Source organism: Chionomys nivalis, chromosome 22, assembly GCF_950005125.1.
Source record: "Chionomys nivalis chromosome 22, mChiNiv1.1, whole genome shotgun sequence".
Lineage (NCBI taxonomy): Eukaryota > Metazoa > Chordata > Mammalia > Rodentia > Cricetidae > Chionomys > Chionomys nivalis.
In genome coordinates, this window is record NC_080107.1 from 15,713,761 (window position 1) to 15,734,252 (window position 20,492).

The 20,492-nt window shown below is 38.6% G+C and overlaps 1 long non-coding RNA gene across 1 annotated transcript in view; it reads right to left on the reverse strand.

The window, feature by feature from the left end:
- Positions 1 to 16,918, reverse strand: part of LOC130864588 (uncharacterized) — a 193,927-nt gene extending 177,009 nt beyond the window's left edge. Inside the window, exon 1 of the long non-coding RNA XR_009055991.1 lies at positions 16,397 to 16,918. This is a non-coding gene — a long non-coding RNA (uncharacterized LOC130864588). The remainder of the gene's footprint in view (positions 1 to 16,396) is intronic.
- Positions 16,919 to 20,492: the final 3,574 nt, after the last annotated feature.

Consider the following 20,492-nt stretch of genomic DNA (forward strand, 5'->3'; position numbering starts at 1 on the left):
TGTACAGCTCCAAATAAAGATGTTAAAGCGGGGGTGGGGATGACATTGTGGCTCAAATTCATAGTCACAACAATTGGGAAGCTGGGGTTTCATGAGTTTCCCATAGTCCGAGTTAACCAATGAGATTACCTGTGTCTCCTCTTACAGAACTCACCTCCCCCACACAAACAACCAGTCCTTCCTGTACATCCTCACCGGTTGCTAACTGTTCAATATTATAACAATATACTAGTCTTTATGCATGTATAATACGTTATTACTCTTTAGGTACTAAGTTAGTACAGAGGAAAATCATGGTTCTAGTGTGACCTGTAAGTTTCAAAATGCTTTGTCCAATGTCTCCATCTGCTGGCCTGTGAAGCAGATTTCAGCATCTAAAAAGAAGTCAGCAAGAGGAAAACACACAAGACATAAGCCTAGCCAGGGATGTTTCAGACTCAATCCTTAATGTACATTACTCAAATATGTTCTTTTCTGTTCCCCCTTGTTTTCTATATGTCCATCATGTGAGTAAATTTATTCCTGATAAATCTAGTTTCTGATACTATGTAACAAATGATACTTGATTCTTGGGGGGGGGGGGGGAATAAATTTAGTTTTCAAATTCCATAAAGAAAACAGTATAATGTGTCAGGAAATAAGTACAGCTGGCTTTACACTTTTATTTGACAAGGCCGATGTCTTTTTTCTTTGGGGAATTTAATTTTGTTAGCCATTTCTGTGATCAGAGACTCATGAACGAACATTAGGCAGAGCTTGGGGAATCCCAAGGAAGGGGATAGGGGAGAAAGGATTGTAGGCACCAAAAGGGTCAAACACACAACAAGAACACAACCAGAATTAACAAAGCAGGGTTCGTAGTGACTGAATCGATAGCCAGGAAGCCTACATGGGTCTGACCTAGGTTTCTGGCATGTATGACCTTCTTGCAGAACTTTACAGTTGGGGTCGGGGGCCGTCTCCTATTTTTTCTCCTGCTTTGGGGACCCTTTCCTTCCTATTAGATTGCTTTATCCAGTCTTGATATGAGGGTATGCCTAGGCTTATTGTAACTTGTTATGTCATGTTCAGTTAATATCCCTGGGAGGCCTGCTCTTTCCAGGAGGGAAACAGAGAAGGAATGGATGTGGGGGAGGGGGAAGGGGGAAAGGGCCTGAGCAGAGAGGAGGGAGGGGAAACTTTGGCCAGGACGTAATATATAAAAGGAAAATGGATAAATAAATAAATGATAGTCAGTGACAAGCATTAGCGATCAATTCTGGCCCGCCTAAATGAATGTATTAGGGCAAAGGGGTGTTTTTGTTTTTGTTTTTTGTTTTTTGTTTTTGTTTTTTCGAGACAGGGTTTCTCTGTGGTTTTGGAGCCTGTCCTGGAACTAGCTCTTGTAGACCAGGCTGGTCTCAAACTCACAGAGATCCGCCTGCCTCTGCCTCCCGAGTGCTGGGATTAAAGGCGTGCGCCACCACCGCCTGGCTCACAAGGGTGTTTTTTTAATTCAAAATTTGTAAGAAGTCTACATAAGAAAACAGAGAAAATTTGGACTCCCAGCAGTCCACATAAGGACCCAACAGAGTTCCATCATCAAGGTAACAGGGTCTGCCCACTTTTTATACCCTCACATTCAGCTTAATCAATTTCTCAGTATTGAGTGACAAAGTTGGCATAAGCAGAATCATTTGCTCTTTTCTTTGGAAGACAGAAAGTAAGACATCTTCTTGATTATCCTAAAGTCAGGAGAGGTGGTTTGTCCATTGAATCCTATCACTTACTGGAGAATGACAACTGAAGTCCTTCACATAAAGACAATAAGAAAACCCATGAGGTTTTAAAGATCAGCATTTCTTCTGGGGAGCAAAGCCTATAATCAGTTTATAGAAGTATGCAGATGGAGTCCCGCAGTGGTGGTGCATGCCTTTAATCCCAGCACTTGGGAGTCAGGTGGATATTTGTGAGTTTGTGGTAAGATTGGTCTACAAGAGCTAGCTCCAAGACAGGCTCCAAAGCTACAGAAAAACCATGTCTTGGGAAAAAAACAAACAAACAAACCTTTATGATTGATTTATCCTTGAAACAAGATGGTTCCCACAGAAGCAGGAAGTAGTCTGAATCAATGAGAGAATGAGAGGTACACTCACTGGGCATGTGGCTAGGTTAGGCTGCCTTCAGCACTGACCCCAACTCCACTCAGACATATTTTTGAAGCCACAATTTAAAGCCCTTCTAGTTAGTATTGATATGAATTTTGTGTGAAGGGGTATTTCATAGTAGAGAAAGAAAAACAAACAAAACATGGTCACGTGTACCTGTCTCCAACATCTGATGCCTGGGCTTTTTCTAAATCAAGGAGCATTACTTTTACATAGTTATGACTTTAGAAACATAAATAATATGAAGGTAAGTTGCCTAGATACTTAACAAATATCTTCAAAAAAACCAAAATTATCTTAGAAATATATCCTGGTTTTTTTGTTGTTGTTGTTTTGCTTTTGTTTTGTTTTTCCTTTAGTGTCTGGATATGTTTGCAGTCTACAAAGCATTTGCTAGCTGATTTTTTACTCTAGAAGAAGATAGGAGATACATTAAGATTAAGAATGAGTCAGGTGATGGTGGCACACGCCTTTCATCCCAGCACTTGGGAGGCAGAGGCAAGTGGGTCTCTGTGAATTTGAGGCCAGCCTGGTCTACAAGAGCTAGTTCCAAGACAGGCACCAAAGCTACACAGATAAACCCTGTCTCGAAAAACAAACAACAACAACAACAAAAGAAATAAAAAGATTAATAATGATAAAACAGCCTGGAAGTGGTGACTCTCATGACTTTAAACCCAGCACTCGGGAGACAGAGACAGTCTGGTTTACAAAGAGAGTTCCAGGACAGCCAGGACTGTTACACAGAGAAATCTTGTCTCAAAATAAATAAATAAATAAATAAAATAAAATAAAATAAATTGGTGTGGAGGTGATGAAGAGAAAAGAAAAATAATGCAAAAGCTATATGTGAACATAGAGTAACTTATACTAGGTGTTTCTCCTCTTTCTATAAGTTGTCTGCTTCTACTCTCTCTTTTAGAGTTTTGAGAACAAAACTTAGTCTGTAAGGATGTTTCACCTCCCCCATCTTAGCAATGGGACCTTATCTCTTTTGTATTCTTGACAAGAGGGAGGAAATTAAATAAGTTACTCTTAGAATTTAACATTTCAAATATGGCTCCAACATGTTATCCAGAATCAAGGAAGATGTTGCTAATGAATATAATAAATCTAAGCAGAGTATTGTGAAGAAATGACTGAAAATAATTGGTATTTCCTTTTTATACACACAAATCTTAACTAAAGAATCAGGAAGAGTTTCTTGGAGGTAGAACGGAATCAATAAATACTGGACCTTGTTTGGTACCCTTAAGAACACAAGGTTGTGAATCTGTCCTCATTTAAAAGGTAAAGAAACTTCTTCACTGACAGAACAGGTAATACTATATTGTTGCGTCACACAAGTCAATGAGTCATTACTACACATGTGGAGCTCGGTTCCTACATGTGGTACTCATTAGGTCCTAATCTCTTAGGAAGTATCATCTAATCCTTGTGACATTTTACATCTTGGATCAAGGATACTACAAAAGAAGACTGATTTGATTACATTTTTGTGGTCTACTGAGGATCAGGCAGGAGATGATGCTACATATGCCATTTTTCTTTTGTTATTATTTATTTGTAAGAAATAACAAATCTTATTTACTTATTGGCTTGTTTCTCTGTTTAGTCACTGATTCATTTTATGTACATCTGTGTTCCTGCGTGTATGTATTTTCATTGCATGTGTGTAGTCCCCAGGAGGCCAGGAAAGGGTACAGGATCCTCTAAAATTGTTGTTACAGAAAGTTGTAAGCTGCCCAATGCCAGTGATGAGCCCATGTTCTCCACAAGAGAAAGTTCTCTTAACTACAGAGCCATCTCTGAAGCCCTCTTTCCTTTTCTAACACAAGACAGGGAATGAACAGAATTGTAAGACCTGCTACACTGCATGAAGCACAGCACAGTCAGAGTACACTAAGAAGAAAGATCAGACCAGTCAAAGACCCTAATATACCTTAATAACAACCACATCTAAAAGTTCCGTGTTGCACACTTAGAAAATATCTAGTGTCTTATGAATGTTTTCTTTGCTACAACAGCGACACTGAACACTACAGATAGAAACATTGGTGAAATATTCCACATGAATGTTAAACATTAGTATTTTTTGGCAGATACTAAAGCATTAAAGTCTATTATTAAGCATATACAAGATTTGATAGTTTTGGAGTAAAGGGCACATTATAGTGTTTATAACACCATCTTGGGAAGTTATTGAGTCAATATGAAAGACAGTTATTTTTCTGAATCTCCACTGAGCACTTTCTGCAAGGAAAAAAATTAAGCATTTATTTGTGTATATATTTTATTTATAAGTGTGTGTGTGCATGTGTGTGTATGGTGTGTGCTTGTGTGAGTCATATGTATCAGGTGTATGCAGGTACCCATGCAGGACAGAGGAGAGTATTAGATTCTCTGGATTTGAAATCATAGATGGTTATGAAATACCCAATGTGGGTGCTGAGAACCAAACCTAGATCTTCCACCAGAGCAATAAATGTCCTTGACTGTTGAACCATCTCTTCAGACCTCAAATAATAGCAAATAACATAATAATAATGATGATGATAATGGCAACAATGGTGTATCATAAAACACAATTATGTGTGCATGTTTATCATTTCTTCAGAGAAAAAAAACACACAGTAATTCCAAATCAATGAGTGAAGGTATCTACAGTTGCTTTCTGCTTTCATGGTGGCAGAAAGTACATAAAAATCTCATTGTAGCCTCCATAGCTATAGGCATTAATGACCAAGATCCCTGTTTCTTAGATCGCTTGCAGTCATTTTTTGCTATTAAACATTGTAAGTTATTTAAGGGATGATTGAAAGTATGTAAGTAAGTGTTTATAGATAGTATACAAATAACAAGGAACCATCCACAAATTTGGGGAACTATGAAGAATCCTGGGACCAATTATCCATGAACACCAGAGATGACTGCTTGTCCAGGTCACTGCTTTAAGAGCTGAACAAAATACATGCAAGCTTACTAAGCACCTGTGGTATGCATTCTAGTCTTATATATGCATAGTGAGTACCACGAGATATATAGGTAGAGACTGCTCATATGTTTCCTTGCCACCTGGACCTGAAATAATCACATAGAAACTGTATTAACTAAAACACTGCTTGGTTGTAAGCTATCTTATTAACTAACTCTTACATATTAAATTAACCCATTTTAATTATCTTATATTTTATCATGAGGCTCATGGTTAACCAACAAAGTTCCTGGGCATCTGTCTCCTTTAGCACCTACATGGCATCTCTGTGACCCTGCCTTGTTTCCTCCTCTATCTACCTGGAATTTCCCCCTTACTTTATTCTGCCCTGTCATAGGCCAAAGCAGCTTTATTTATTAACCAATAAAAGCAACACATATACAGAAGGACTTCCCACACCAGAGATATGTTTCCAAAATTTAAATGAATAAGTTAAAAATCAAAGACCTACACCAAACACAATGAGAGGGGATAAAGTTCAATGTCATGATGCCTAATGATATTCTGCTAAACTCATAGATTGGTGCCTAGCCCAACTGTCATCAGAGAGGTTTCATCCAGCAACTGATGGAAACACATTGTAGACCCACAGCCAAACATCAGCAGAACTTGGGTAATCCTGCAGAAGAGGGAGAGAAATGATTATAGGAACCATCAGAGTCATGGACACCTCAAGAAAACCTATAGAATCAACTACATAGGAGCTCACAGAGACTGAACCAACAGCCAGCGAGTCTGCATGGGACTGACCTAGGCCTTCTGCATTTATGTTATGGTTGTATAGCTTGGTCCTCTTCTGAGATTCCCAATAGCAGGAGTGGGTTCTGTCTCTGATTATTTTATTGACTTTTACTACTTGTCATACTGGGCCACCTTGCCCAGCCTTAATACATGGGAAGGTGATTAGTCTTACTGCAACTTGACATGTCATGTTTTGTTGATATCCATGAGAGACCTGCCATTTCCTAAACAAAAAATAAGGAGTGGATTGGGGATGGGAACAGAGAAAGGATGAAAAGAGGAACTGAGAAGAGGAAAAAAGAAAAAAAAACTGTGACTGGGATGTAAAATTAATTAGTGAATTAATTTTGAATGAATAAAAAAGACAAAAAATAAAAACAAAAAAATATGAGTAAGCTAAATTTGACTAATGGTAAGTTCTAAGATGAAAGGAAAATTTAATGTGGGTGGAAGTACAGAAAAAGATTAAATTAAACTGGTTGCTGGAGAAACACCTCATAGAAGAGATCCTATCCGACATAGACCAGAAAAAGTCAGAGAAAACATGGCAAATCTTCTGACATAGGCATGAGTTTAAACTGTTGGGTAAATAGTGAAAGGTGACAGCAGAGTCAGGTTGGACTGTATGAGCTTCGTATGACATGATAAAGGCTGTGGATTTTCTTCCAGGACTGTTACCAAATGCAATAAAATAATTTCATTTATATTTTAGGTGATCCTTCTGCCTACTAGCTAGAGTGAAAATGTGGCAAGTATATAAGCAGAGATTATAATTATGAAGCTTTTGCAATTGTCTAGACAGAGTAGGCTAGAGATTTAGACCGGGATAGCCGCTTAAATAACGGTAGAAGAAAGCAGCAGTTTTATATGAAAAGTTTGATGTGCCAAGGATATGTTCTTTGCTCGCTGTTTTATTTTATAGCCCTGTGATTCCAGAGCATCACCCCACTTAGCAGAGGAGAATGATGTAGCACTATACTGTAGAACTCGCAGCACTACAGTTGGCAGAGTTGGAATCTCAGTCAAGATCTGCCCTATAGAACATCCCCATTGTCTCAGTGTGTGGGTGCACCCCTCACGGTCCTGAGTTCCTTGCTCGTGCTCTCTCTCCTTCTGCTCCTGATTTGGACCTTGAGATTCCAGTCCGGTTCTCCAATGTGGGTCTCTGTCTCTATCTCCATTCATGTGTTCTATCGGGAACTCACCAAGGCCAGCTGGCCTGGGTCTGAAAAAGCATGGGATAAAACCGGACTCGCTGAACATAACGGACAATGAGGACTACAGAGAACTCAAGAACAGTGGCAATGGGTTTTTTGATCTTACTGCACGTACTGGCTTTGTGGGAGCCTAGGCAGTTTGGATGCTCACCTTACTAGATCTGGATGGAGGAGGGTGGTCCTTGGACTTCCCACAGGGCAGGGAACCCTGATTGCTCTTAGGGCTGACGAGGGAGGGGGACTTGATTGGGGGAGGGGGAGGGAAATGGGAGGCGATGACGGGGAGGAGGCAGAAATCTTTAATAAATAAATAAATAATAATTAAAAAACACTCATACACATAAAAAAAAGATCTGCCTATGACCTGCGGTGTTGACAGTATACAAGTATCAGTAGCTAACTACCAGGGACTATGCAATGGAGACTTACTAAATAACTGTCTTCATAAGCATATTCTTATTTTAGCTACCATAATTGACTAATCTTTAAATATTAAAGAGTAGTACTAGAAAATAGAACATTCAAATAGGCTTTGAGGAATAAAGAATCTCCTATATTCTCAACACCTAAAGGTATCACATATGTTTTTCTAGTCAAATGAGAAAATTGAATAAAAGGCTATACTCTTTCATTAACCACCATGTAAAGAAAGATTCGATTTATTCTGAGGGAATTAAAATTGTATTAAAATAAGGGGAAATTACCTCACTCAAATTGTGTATGTACTATTAGCTCTGGTGTTATTTCCAGAGGTTCATGCCCATATAGAAACCGACTTATGAAAATGCCTGAAAGAGTTTCATAGTTAGACGACATGATAAAAACATGAAGCCCATCCTTTCTTCTGTGTAGGAGTTGTCAGGAAGCCCTCAAATGTCCTGTGGACAAAGATGAACCAGCAAGGCTCAGTCAATTGTCTGAGTAAGTTAGCATTTGGAAAGCTCCTTGACTCACTTCAACTCAGTCTACCAATTGGCAAATCAAGAAGAGATGCTATGGTTGTAAGAGCCAGTAATCATCCCTTCATATCTGACCTCCCATGGGAGACAGTGCTTGTTCTTCATAAGGAAACTGCACCTTGGCCAGTTCCAGGGGAGAGTGTTGAATACCTATCATTCACTGAAGGTCAGTTAGGTCGAATGCGATCACAGTGTGAAACACTGTCCTGCCCTGTGATCGATCTATTATTATTCTTACTTCAAGATTCTTTGCAAGTCATGCCAGGAACAAAAAGGAAGCATCCTTTTAGAGTGTTCTTTATCTCATTATATTTCTTTGGAAAGTTGGTTTGGGTATTAAGTTTTAACTAGGCTAAAAGCTGATCTGCACACCTAGGAAAATTCCCCTGCTGCCTGGAAGGGGAAATGATTTTAATTGTGTGGCTTACTCATCGTGAGTGTGCTTGTTTAAAGGAATCAAATGGAAGAAGATTGCATTTTTAAAAAAATTAGAAAGTGAAGGGATTAAAATACATTTAAGTTCAGTCTCACTTTTTCTTCCTGAATACACACGTTTACAGACAGGAAATATTCAAAGTTATATAAGAAGAAAATATTTAATGGTAAATGCAAGATTATTTTAAAATAAGAATGTGTACTCCCATACCACATTACCTCCTTCCATAATTTCTTGATAAATAATGAATATCAGCCAAAGCACTAGCAATCAATATGTACTAAGTGAAAATTTCAAGTCATATAATTAGATATTTCAAGGACATGGTGTAAACCCCTAATAAGACTAAATTTTCATAATTTTCTTGGAGCAATAACATTGCTCAGTTCTATATATGAATCATTACTTTAATGAACTTTGTCTTTTAACCTTCACTTAAAATACAAGCAAGTATATTCTGTCATTTAAGATGCCAAATAAAATACATCAACAGAAATTAATAGGCAATAGAACCTGATGGATTCTCCTGGAGATTATTTTCATGATGGAAACTTGGCAGCTGTCCTTGTGATTAATCACAATAATGCACAAACCCTTAGCCCTGCATAAACTGTCCTATTCCTTCTCTTTTTTTGGAATATTCCTTTCTTCCACAAAAGATTAACTTCATCTTATTGTGTAATATTTCTATCTCCATTTCTCTGTCCAAATTTCATTTTCCCAAGATCCCTTAGACCACCAAAGAATGAAGCACTCTTATTCTTTTCTAAAATCCAATTATTTTGTTCTTCCAGTCCTCAGTCTAGAGTTACCAATGCAGATATTGTCCATGACTTTTATAAACTAGCAAGAGTCCAACTATTCCAAAATGACTGGATCATAGGCTTCTAGAAGATAAAACAGGCTATGGATAATTAAGGGTCTTTCTTTGCTGTTAGGTAAGGAGGATGCACATCAGTTAAGATCATCAGAAGCGAAACATGTGCACCTTCAATAACAGCATGGAGGAGCATATGCAAGAAAACAGATTTCCCATAGTCTAGAGCACAAGTCATTAACCCCAAACGAGAGCATGTATCAATTGGAAGAAAGAATATAAAAACCTTACCCAGCTAAGAATATGGTTGGCCTTTTCACTTTCTAATAAAAAGTACTAAAAACAAGCTGTGGGCATTTCATCATTTTCTAAATGTGACAAAATGGTACCATCTATTCTTTAGTACAAAGACACAGTTATAATATTTGTAGGCAGATATGTTAAGCTTGGCTTGGCTGTAAATGTAAATACATAAAATGTGTGCAAAGCAGTCAACAAAATCGTGTCCATTTGTGAATGGTTGAGGTACTGTGTTTCTCAATGTGGGTGACTGACCTGTGTTCATTTTTTCTATGATATGAAGGGAACATGACAGCCATTGGCTCGCTCTCAATTGTCAAAAGTCTAGGACATTTGACAGCTCACTGGAATCTTCTTAGATGCAAGTTGGACAACCCAATCCAGTAATTAAATATGTTCATTTGGTGATGGTAGAGATGTTGAATATGTGACATGAGCAAAAGTGAATGCTGCTAGGCTCGCTGTAGAAACTGACTTTAGTGAGGGCCAAGTAACTGTGTAAGTTTACCCAGACTGACATAGCATGCCCAAAGAAGCTGGCCAGTGCCTTGCAGCTGGAATCTGTAAAGGAATCTGCATGTCCCATATGATAATAAATCATGTAAGAGCCCACCCAAAGGAAAAAGAAAAAAGATCTTCAGAAGCAAAGATACTTTAAAATGCAACCACTGGATTATTAGTTAAATGTATAATGAATGTGGAATTCCCCAGTGAGGAAGGAAAACTCAAACCTTCCAACTTTCATGCAACAGATAAGTGAAGGTAGAAAAGGGTTAGTTATGAAATTCAAACAGAATATTTTCAATGCGCTTGAATCTGTTGATTTACCTGGTTAGATACAGATTTCTCTTGGACCATTAGAGATGAAAATTCTCATGTTTGTAGGAGGGTATTAAGAGGGGTAGAAGTGAACACTATCAGATACATGTGACATTCCCATTGAATAAATTTCCCCACTAAGTTCACATGCCAGAGAGGTGTTACTGTCCCCACAATCTTGCAAAGTTTGCTTTGACAAAATATATTCAAGAAGTAGATTTCCTGTAAGTAAGTAATAATTTTCCATTCTTTGTTCTATACTATAAGTGTATATTAAGCAATCATAGGAGTAGAGGGAAGGCTCAGTAATTAAGAGTACTGACTGTTCTTCCAGAGGACCCAGATTCTCTCTCCAGTACCCACATGGCTGCTTACAATCATTTGTAACTCAAGTCTCAGGGAGTCTATCACCTGCTTCTGCTCTCTGATGGCTACATGCATGTGGTGCACACACAGACAAAACACCCATACATACACACAAAAAAATTGTAAAACATAAAATAAAGCCATCTGTTTAAAAAGAAGTTACAGGGTTGAGGGATACCACAGTCAGTAAGATACTTGCTTTACATAAGGACCTGAGTTGAAGTCCTAGAGCCTACACAACAAAATGCAGGCATGGTGGTACACACTTGTAAATCTGGGGCTTGGGAAATGGAGATAGGCAGACACCTGGGCTTCCACTGGTCAGTCAGATTAGCATACTTGGTGAGCAAGAGAGTCATGAATATAACATCTCAGGAACCAAGCCTGAAGACTCCTGAGCAAGGACAGCCAAGGTTAATTTCTGGCCTCCACACACATATGCATTCATGTACATACACCCACACCCACATATGTTCACATGCACCTGCACATATGCAAACACATGTACACACACATATAAAATTACATAGCTTAATGATTTTGAATATTCATGAACACAGTATTTTAAAATTATTTATTATATAAAACACAATTAACTAGGGCTCAAAGATTACACATTAATCTACTGTTGTCTTACATTTAAAGATTGACTTACATCACTTTAAACAGATTATATATTTTAATGTGCTTTCAAAATATGTTATCTTTAAACACACTAGTAAAAGAAAAATTTCTTCTTTTTTGCTGTTTTTCCATATTAAATACATTGGAAAACATTAAAACCAGAGTTTCTTCAGTCTTCGGGTGTTACTGGCTGATCTGTAATATGCATTGCCACAGAAAAGAGAGGCAATTTTATCATACACAACTAAGTATGCTGACATAATAGTTCCTCATAGGTGCAAAATCGTTCATATTTGGAATCTTTTTGCCAGTCTTGCAGAAATAAAAGTGCTTTCAAATATGAAGATATTTGCAGCTGTTCATCTAGTTGCAAAATCACTTCTAAGATTGCCATCCCCAAAATAAAAGGCATCTTGGCACTAATTGTTGCTCACAATAATGTCAGAGCAATGCTTTGCGAAAAATCTCATCATCACCATTTCACGAGTCTGACCCCACCACTGAAATTATGAACATCAATCAACATCCCAAGTTGGGGGATGAGCTCTCCCAGATTCTGTGCAATATTTTCTAGTAGAATTAGAAATTTCCACACATATTTCCACCTCAAGTTTATGTAATTCTACAGCAGGTTAATAGAATACTTCCTTTCCATGTGACAAGACAGAGAAAGGCACAGAGTTCCATAAAAGATGCCAATCTCATGGAGATAGGGGATCACATTCATAAGTACTTTACAAATGTCAGATTTGCGGTAATAACCCAGGTTTCTAAAAGGCAGATAAATTAGAGATTTGTAAAGAATTATATACATTCAACCAAATACATGTTATGATTAACACTCCTTTGTCTTTGCCCAATATTCTTTTCTTTTCTTTTTCTCACTTACAAAAGAGTGAAAAATGGGAGAGGAGACAGAAAGAGTTTAAGAGCCAGAGGAAATGGAGAACTCCAAGAATACAAGGCCTTCAAAATCAACCAGATCAAAGCTCATTAGAACTCACCAAAAATGATGCAGCAAGCACAGGGCCTACACAGGTTTGTACCAGGTCCTCTGTGTATATATTATGTCTTTCAGATTTGTGTTTTTATGGGACTTCTGAGTGTACACGATATAGGGCCCCTGTTTCTGTTCTTTCTCTTGGATTCTTTTCTTTCTTTTGATTTATCTTGTCCAACCTTCATGTCATAGTTTTATCTCCCAATTTTCTGAAGGCCCCAAACCACAATAAACCATAGATGCCTATAGAACATGATGTCCACATTCCCAGGAGTTGGGGTGGGTGGTTTTTTTTGGTTATTTGGTGGGTTATGTATGTTTGTCAATATTTGGGAGGGAAGGTTACAAATTGTTACTGGTCAACATCAGAGAGAAAGCTAAACAAAGTAGATTATATTCAGGGATCATAAAAATAAAACAAAAACAAGTATATGTTACCAAATTCACACATATACACACATGTACATATACATGTATATGTATATTTGTGTGTATATTTATATGTACATATGTTTTTATATTTATATGTACATAAACATATATACATATATAAACCACTGACTACACCTGGATTTCAGTGGGTAAAGACTAGTGCAATATGCAGTTGCTTTTGAAGAGATTATTTCAAGACAATTGTGATTTTTCTTTAAAATTCAACTATCTTGTCCATAAAAATTTGGTTTTAAGAGAAATTAAGATACATATTTTTTCCTGTAAAATTAGCAATCTCACATTCTGGTCTAGCCATATCCCCTGTAAATGTGTAAGTAAGGTTTTTGAGTATATGACGCTTCTCATTCCCATGTCCCTGGGTGCAGAATAGCTTCTGGCCAACAGCAATATTATATAATTAAATTGATGGAAAACTAAAAGATGCCCATGGATCAGCTAGTAGAAGCTCATGGTTTATATCTAGTTGATAAATTTGCAAGGGTGTAATAATTCTACTTATTACAGAGATCCTGAGAGTTAAGGTTTAATTTAGAATCCATTTATTGTCTCTTGGTGAGTTTTGTTTTGTTTTAATAAAGAAGCCTTTGAACAAGTGTACTTGAACGACACAGTTATAAAATGAGATGCTTCAGGACTCAAGAGCTCATTGCTCTTTCATAGGATCCCAGTTCAATAAAAGCGCCCACATTAGGGGACCAACAACTAAATGCCTATAACTCCAGTTCTAGGAAGTCTGTCATCTTCAGTCTCTGTGGTCAAGTGCAGTCACAGGGACGTCTACCCCACACCATACACAAACACAATTAAAAATAAAGTCTTAGTACTTTTGGAATTTAAGCAAGTTTAAACTTTTAGGCCCTGCTAAATGCATTACAATTTCACCAGCAATCAAAACTATAAAGTAAGAAGAATGTATAGGAGAGTGTGCTGGTTTACCTTGGTTGTCAACTTGTCAAGGTCACTAACATCCCAGGGAGACAGACAAGTACATGTGTGCCTGTTGGGGATTGGGCTAACTAAGATGGGAAAACCCATCCTAAATGTGGGTGCTTCTATAGGCTGGTCCTGTGCTGAAGAAACAGGAGTTATCTAAATCCAGCTAGCAGGGATTGTTATCACATTTTGCTTCCTTACTTTGGACATCATGTGACCACCCGCCTGAAGTTCATGCCACCATGCCTCCTTATAATGGAGGACCCTATCCCTTCTGTAAACTGATACTAACTCTGTGAGTTCCTTCTTGTCAGATGCCTAGTCACAGCAATGACAAAAGCAGGTAATACATGGAGGAACACCACATTGGCCTTAAAACCAGAACCCAAGCTTTGCTGGGATTTGGCAATGGCATAGCAAAACTCAGTTGTTCTTGACATTCCTTTGAAAGGCATTTTACACATTTAAGCACTATGAGATGTAGATCAATCTCAGGATGGCCCTCTGGAAATGTTCTTAGAGAAACAACTGATCTGCTGGGACCTAGCACTCAGCATTTCCCGTTTCTTCTTGTCTACGTTTAGGCAAGATGTCAGTGGTGAGGCAGTCATGCTGGGGCCATGAGGTAACAAGCAGGAGGATGAAAGCTGAGTACAGCTCGTTGGTACATGGCTGCTCACCCCATGCCCGCTGGAGTTGGACACCAAGCACCCTAACACCAAACCAGAACAAGTAGGAAGATGAAAGCCATGGGCTGAAGATAGTCCAGAGGAAGAAACCGAGTTCAGACCAGCAAAGATAAGGAGTTTGCAGGCCTGACTCTGAATTCCTCCCTTCAGATGACTGCATCACTGTGGAAAAACAAAGTGTTTTGGTGTAAGGTTGTGAATACCACATTCTATCTGATGTATGGTCAAACTCGTACAGCCTCCATCTAATAGTAGAAACTTTCCATTAAACACTGTAAGAACAGTTTCTAAACAAGAATTACTGAAGCATTCATTCACATAGGCACATATTAAATTAACATATTAATGAATAATTTTATAGATAATTTAAAATTATTTTACAGAGAATTCTACCAAACCATAGGAGATGCAGTTCCCTATACATTAATTCATTGCAAACCCTATTTCTCCCACTATTTCGGCAAACATTCAGTGAGGTCCAGTAAGCACTATCATAACGGCAGAGAGACAAGTATGAAAAGCACTGTCCCTGACTACAAGAGGCTTTAGTGCTCTTCAAACCATGTAAGACAGAACTTTTTAAAGTGATTCCTATTTTCCAGACCCTCACTTCCTATGTTGTTGATTCCCTGGTCATCGACACTTCAAAGCAGGGACGCCTCTTACATAATCCATATCAACCCAGTCTATATCACTTAATACTCCAAATACAACTTATGACTTTGCAAATTCAGCTCAATGTTATGCCAGTATGCTCCTTACTGTTCTTTGTGGTTCTGAGGGGGGGAATCAGGACAATTTCTCATTCCATCTGCTACAGAATTTGTTTTCCCAAAATCAAGAGTACTGCAAAAAAGCAAATAAATGTTTGTTTGTCTGAGGTATAGTTTGTCTGAGGAAAATAATTAAATCTTTATAAATCTCACCCATGTTCTGGTAGCAAACCAACAAACAAACATTTACTCTAGTGTGGTAGCAATATTCCAGGTGGACTTGAAGAAAGCCACGTTCCATTCCCCTCGTCTGTGTCAGCTTAGATACATCTGACTCTATTTACTAGCAGGTTTCCTTGCTGATTAACAGCAGGAGGCATTAGATCACTGTGTTCTCTCCTAGACCTGCATTCTCTCCTTTCCTCAGCCTGGTCTCAATGTGGTAAATTAGCAGCAAACTCCTAGCTAAGAACAGAACACTGTGGTTATTTTTGAGTAGTGCATGCATGGCTGCTTCTCTATTTCAGTCACCTCAGAAACTATATAGCTTAGTCTACAACCCATGTAAAACCGTGATTTTACTTATTATTAAATAATATGATGTCATCGTATGCTGATATAATATCATCATCCTCAGATGGAAGGCTGGATTTACTGTTTGTAGGTCTTAAGGATGCAATCTGTATTATGTATACTTGAGATAATTGATTGGTAATCAAGATATATATATATATATATTCTGTTGTTTAAAATATTCCTTCAGGTATTAAGAATTGAATCTAACTAAGATTATCTTAAAAAACAAAAAATATAAAATAATCTCTATGAATATGTCAAGGGATTTCTTAGAGATTGCTTTCAAAGTCTAAAAATGATTATTTATATGCAAAATCTGATGAGAAAAATCACAAACTGTATTTCAGTAAAGATAGTAAAATTAATGATGATATCTGACATTTATATGAAAACCACAGAGATGTATACCTGTTCCCAGGTGACCATCAGAAGTTAAAATACATAAAACAGCCGTACCCAGCACAGTCTCAATTTTATCCAGAAAAGCAATTCTGCTATCATCTTGCTTAAAACAACACATTAAAACTATGAGAAAGCCTTTGGCCATTTCTCTGCAAAACAACCTGCATCCCCAACTCTAACTTCGTATCACCACATCCCCCTTCTCTCACCACAATGAGTTAAAGGCAGACCGAAGCTCTCAGCAGCATCCTCTGCATTATGCCACCGCTTTACCGTCCTCTTCACTCCAGATGTGATGCTTTAGAAGTTCACAGAAGGCAATTCCTCCTCCCGGGTTTACTGCACCCTCCACGAGAGATACCTTGCACTGGCTGGAAGGTTTAGCTTTCATGCTTCTGGTCATTCTTCCCACACACAAAAATGAGACCTATTTCTGGGCTATTCATAACTCTCCTTCCAAAACATTTCAGAAAAGAAAAGCAAGGCAGGGCTCATGATTTCCATGCAAAATCCCAGCCTGCCTGCCTGCTTACTGCTGCCAATACTTCTTATTCTTGCTGGTGATGACATCGTACAAGCTCCCCAGCACTGATGCTTCGTTATGTAAGTCTGTCTAGGTCAAGTGTAGGAGACTCACTACTGGCCTGTGGAAACTCATGAAACTGTTTCTTCAGATTAACACTTCAGGGGCTATGGAAGATGCAGGAAGCTGAACTTTAACTACACACATCTTTTGAGGTAAATACTTATTTGCATGATTCGGTGATTTTTTTTTTTTTTAGCCTTTGGTCCTGTCAGCCAGGCTGAGAGGTGCAGGTAGGCATTGCTAAGAGGCTCCAGTCTGTCAGCATGCTTGATTATTCATTGGAAGCATTGGGAGTCTTGCACTGTTCCTAGCATTAAGATATGAGCAAAAGCATCATAAATTGGAATTTGCTAATCAGGCATCTTTTCTATGCTGCTGATTTGATGTTTAAACCAAATATGATCTGTTTAATCTGAGGCGTTGCGGGAGAGCATTGTTAGAGATTTCTGTGAGCCAGAAAAGATTTACTGCAGGTCTTGGTTGCTGTGATGCCCTTGTCTCTAACTGTGAATTTGCTTGTCTTGGAAATGAGCTCTGTGTCTGCCGCACTCGTCCTCTGTCGCGCCTGTTTGTGACAAGAATGGAGCTCGAGTAACCTGGTACTTGGGGGACTTCCGCAGATAATAAATCCTGCCTACTTAGTCTCAAGATGAACACTGCAGCAGTGTGTCATTTGATGCTAGCACCGAACGAGGCTGGGTTAACTGCATTGGGTTAACACCGGAGAGGCTGTGCTTAGGAGATCTGGAGGGACGAGCCTGGGTTTGATGGGAACAGTTACTCCTCTAAGGGTACCAGTGAAAGCAGAAGAGCACTGATTCTGTTTCAGACTCTCCCACACTGTGTCCTGCTGCAGGAAAAACAGCGGCCCCAGAGTTGCATGCTGCAGAAAATGCAGGACAAGCGGCAGAATGAGTTTGCCGCAGCAGCAGGAGGTTGGCAGGGAACATTCATTCAGTTAACCTGGAGATGATGACACAACAGAGTGCGCCTCCTTTCAAAAGACAGAGGGGTTTTAAAAGTTGGGGGTAAATGCAGCACATTTGAGGGCTTGGCTTCTGATGTGTGTTTGGCAAGCAGTATTCTGTGATTTGGAGTTCTTGGTAGGAGTTAAGGAACTAACGGTTTTGTCAACTGTCTCCATGATCTCCAAGGTCTGAGTGGAAAGTTGACTCATCTTTGGCTTGGGTATCTCCAAGAGCGCAGCGTGCGGAGAACTGTCTGAAGCACTGGACATTGCTGAAATAACAGACTGGAAATAAGTGTTGTGGAAGTCAGTTTCCCTAGGTGTCATTTTCACAAGGCTAACAGTGATTAATGTGTGTGTGGGGGGGGGGGGGTTGGTCACTTAGGGTAGAGGTAGGCTGCATTTGTGCTGTGTGTAATTGATTGAAGATGTACACATTTTCCCAAATCATTTGAAGAGACAGTTACAGCTCCCTAAAGGCTTGATTTTATCTTACCTATGACAATAAATGCAACTTGGCAGAGAAGCCCCATCTGATCGGGGTTACTTGGGGTCAGAAATAAAATGTTAAAAATAAGGAATACATACATAATCATATCTATACATCTGGAATATGCATGTATATGTATATACAGACATATTTCGGGTGTCACTATCATCCTCAATTTTTTTCTGGTTTTACTTTAATGTTGTCTATACTGGCTTCTGTAAGAGGAATTGTTTGCTTTATGTAAGAACATAAAAACATACTGATTTCTTGCTTTTTAGATGTTTTGGAATTTGAATTAAATATAGTCTGAATTGGTTTTGGTCCTGCCACTTATTCCTTTGTGTGAATTAACATTAATCACTCTATGCTAAAGGTGATAGAGTAACATTGGAGTTTTAAATACCTATACCCTTCGGTCAACATTTGCCATTTCCCCGTCAAACGCTAGGCCAGAAGTTCTCAGTGGTCTGGCTATCGATATCAGCAGCTTCATGGAATTTGTAGGAAAGAAGATCTTCAGGCCTCAGTGTAGACACACCAAGTAGAACTTGTCTATGTAGGTTCTAGCAACACATGTTCTTATAGCTTTCAGGCAGTTGTGAAACACATGAAGATCCACTCTATTGGGTTATTATTTGATCAAATACAAAAATGGCTCTTGTAGTATATATCTAAATATGTGTTACATAATTGAATTCTCTGTTCTCCTCCTTGCCTGGTCATCCTAATGCTTGTTAGCTGTGCTGTGTTTTAAAGATTTGTAGAAATACGTACTATATCTAAAGTCTAATGTGTTCACAGGAGTGTTTATTTTCCATCAGTTCCATGTAGAATGTTAGCTTTCAGAAGCTAAATGGCATACTGGGAAGGCAGTAGAGGACCTATCTCAGTGAGATTTGGCATACACCAATAGCTTCTTTGAAGCGGGAGTTCTCTCTGCAAAGTGGTTGTTCGAAGACAAGGTTTAGTCTTGGCCTAACTGATGTCTGGGGTCATAAATTCTTAGCAATGGGTCTTTCTTGTGCATAGCAAAATACTGAACAATATCACTTGCCTCTTCTCACAGGTAACAGAGGCAACTTTCCATTGTGATGACTAGAAATTATGATGGAGACTAACAAACATCTCCTAAAGGCCAAACTGCCCCCACATCCCATTCTGACTACCACCAATTTAGGCTATCTTTCCCTTAAGCATCACAGTATATTAAATAGGAAAAAAATGCACTGTTTCTCCTACTGACAATTTAAATTGACATAAAAATAAAGTTATGCCCACATAAATAATACAGTAAATTTAGACACTATCATATTCGAAAGCATGTGGGTGTAATTCAATCAGGTACCTACAGACTGGGGAAATGCAACTTTTTTCCACAACTTCTCAGGAACCTAGTTCTACATCATCCCCTTTGTCTTGAAGTCTTGTTTTGTGTTCCTCCTGTTCTCCCAGATGGACCAGACTCCCTCGACTACAAGCTTCTACCAAATACTTAGCTAAACAAATGGCTTTTAGATTTTGTAGATTTCACTAAAGATAGGAATTCATATTCTCTTTTCTTCTGCCCCTCTTAGCCCTGACTCACCTGCTGCTCCTGAAACATCCAAGAGTTCCATAGGTTTCTTATGTACCATGTTCAGTAGCCCATTTTTCCATACCTTTTTATCCAGATGCTAATACACAACATCATTAAAGGACTAAGGAGGTCAAGGACTTTCAGTTGAGGATGATGTAGCCTGTTGTCTGAGATACTGGTTGCATCCTGACACTCCTGAGACTGACAATAAAGTTTGCTTTGAATCAGATGGAGGAGCGAGCTACTAGCTGAGCAAAATTAATCATAGAGGTTTTGGAGGAGTGGGGACAGATAGAGAGACACAGGAAGTAGTAAGGCAGGTCTTATATTGGATCTTGTTCCTTTTGGATCAAGGAACTAGAGAGAAAGGAGGTCACTGGTTGCTTCTCTGCCACTTCTCTGATCATTCAGGTTCCTACCCTGGTATCTGATTCCTGAGTTTTTATTGATAAAGAATAATTAGATAAATGCTTCATCTGGCACCCAATATGGGGTGCCAAATATATCAGGCATTTTCTTTTGGGTCACTAACCATTCCTAAATCATGACACAGAGACTTATTATTAGTTTTGATTGCTCAGTTGCTTAGGCACATTTCTGGCTAACTTAAATTAACCTGTTTCTCTTTGGCTAACTCTTATAACTTAAATTAACCTGTTTCTCTTTATCTAACTCTTGCCACAGGG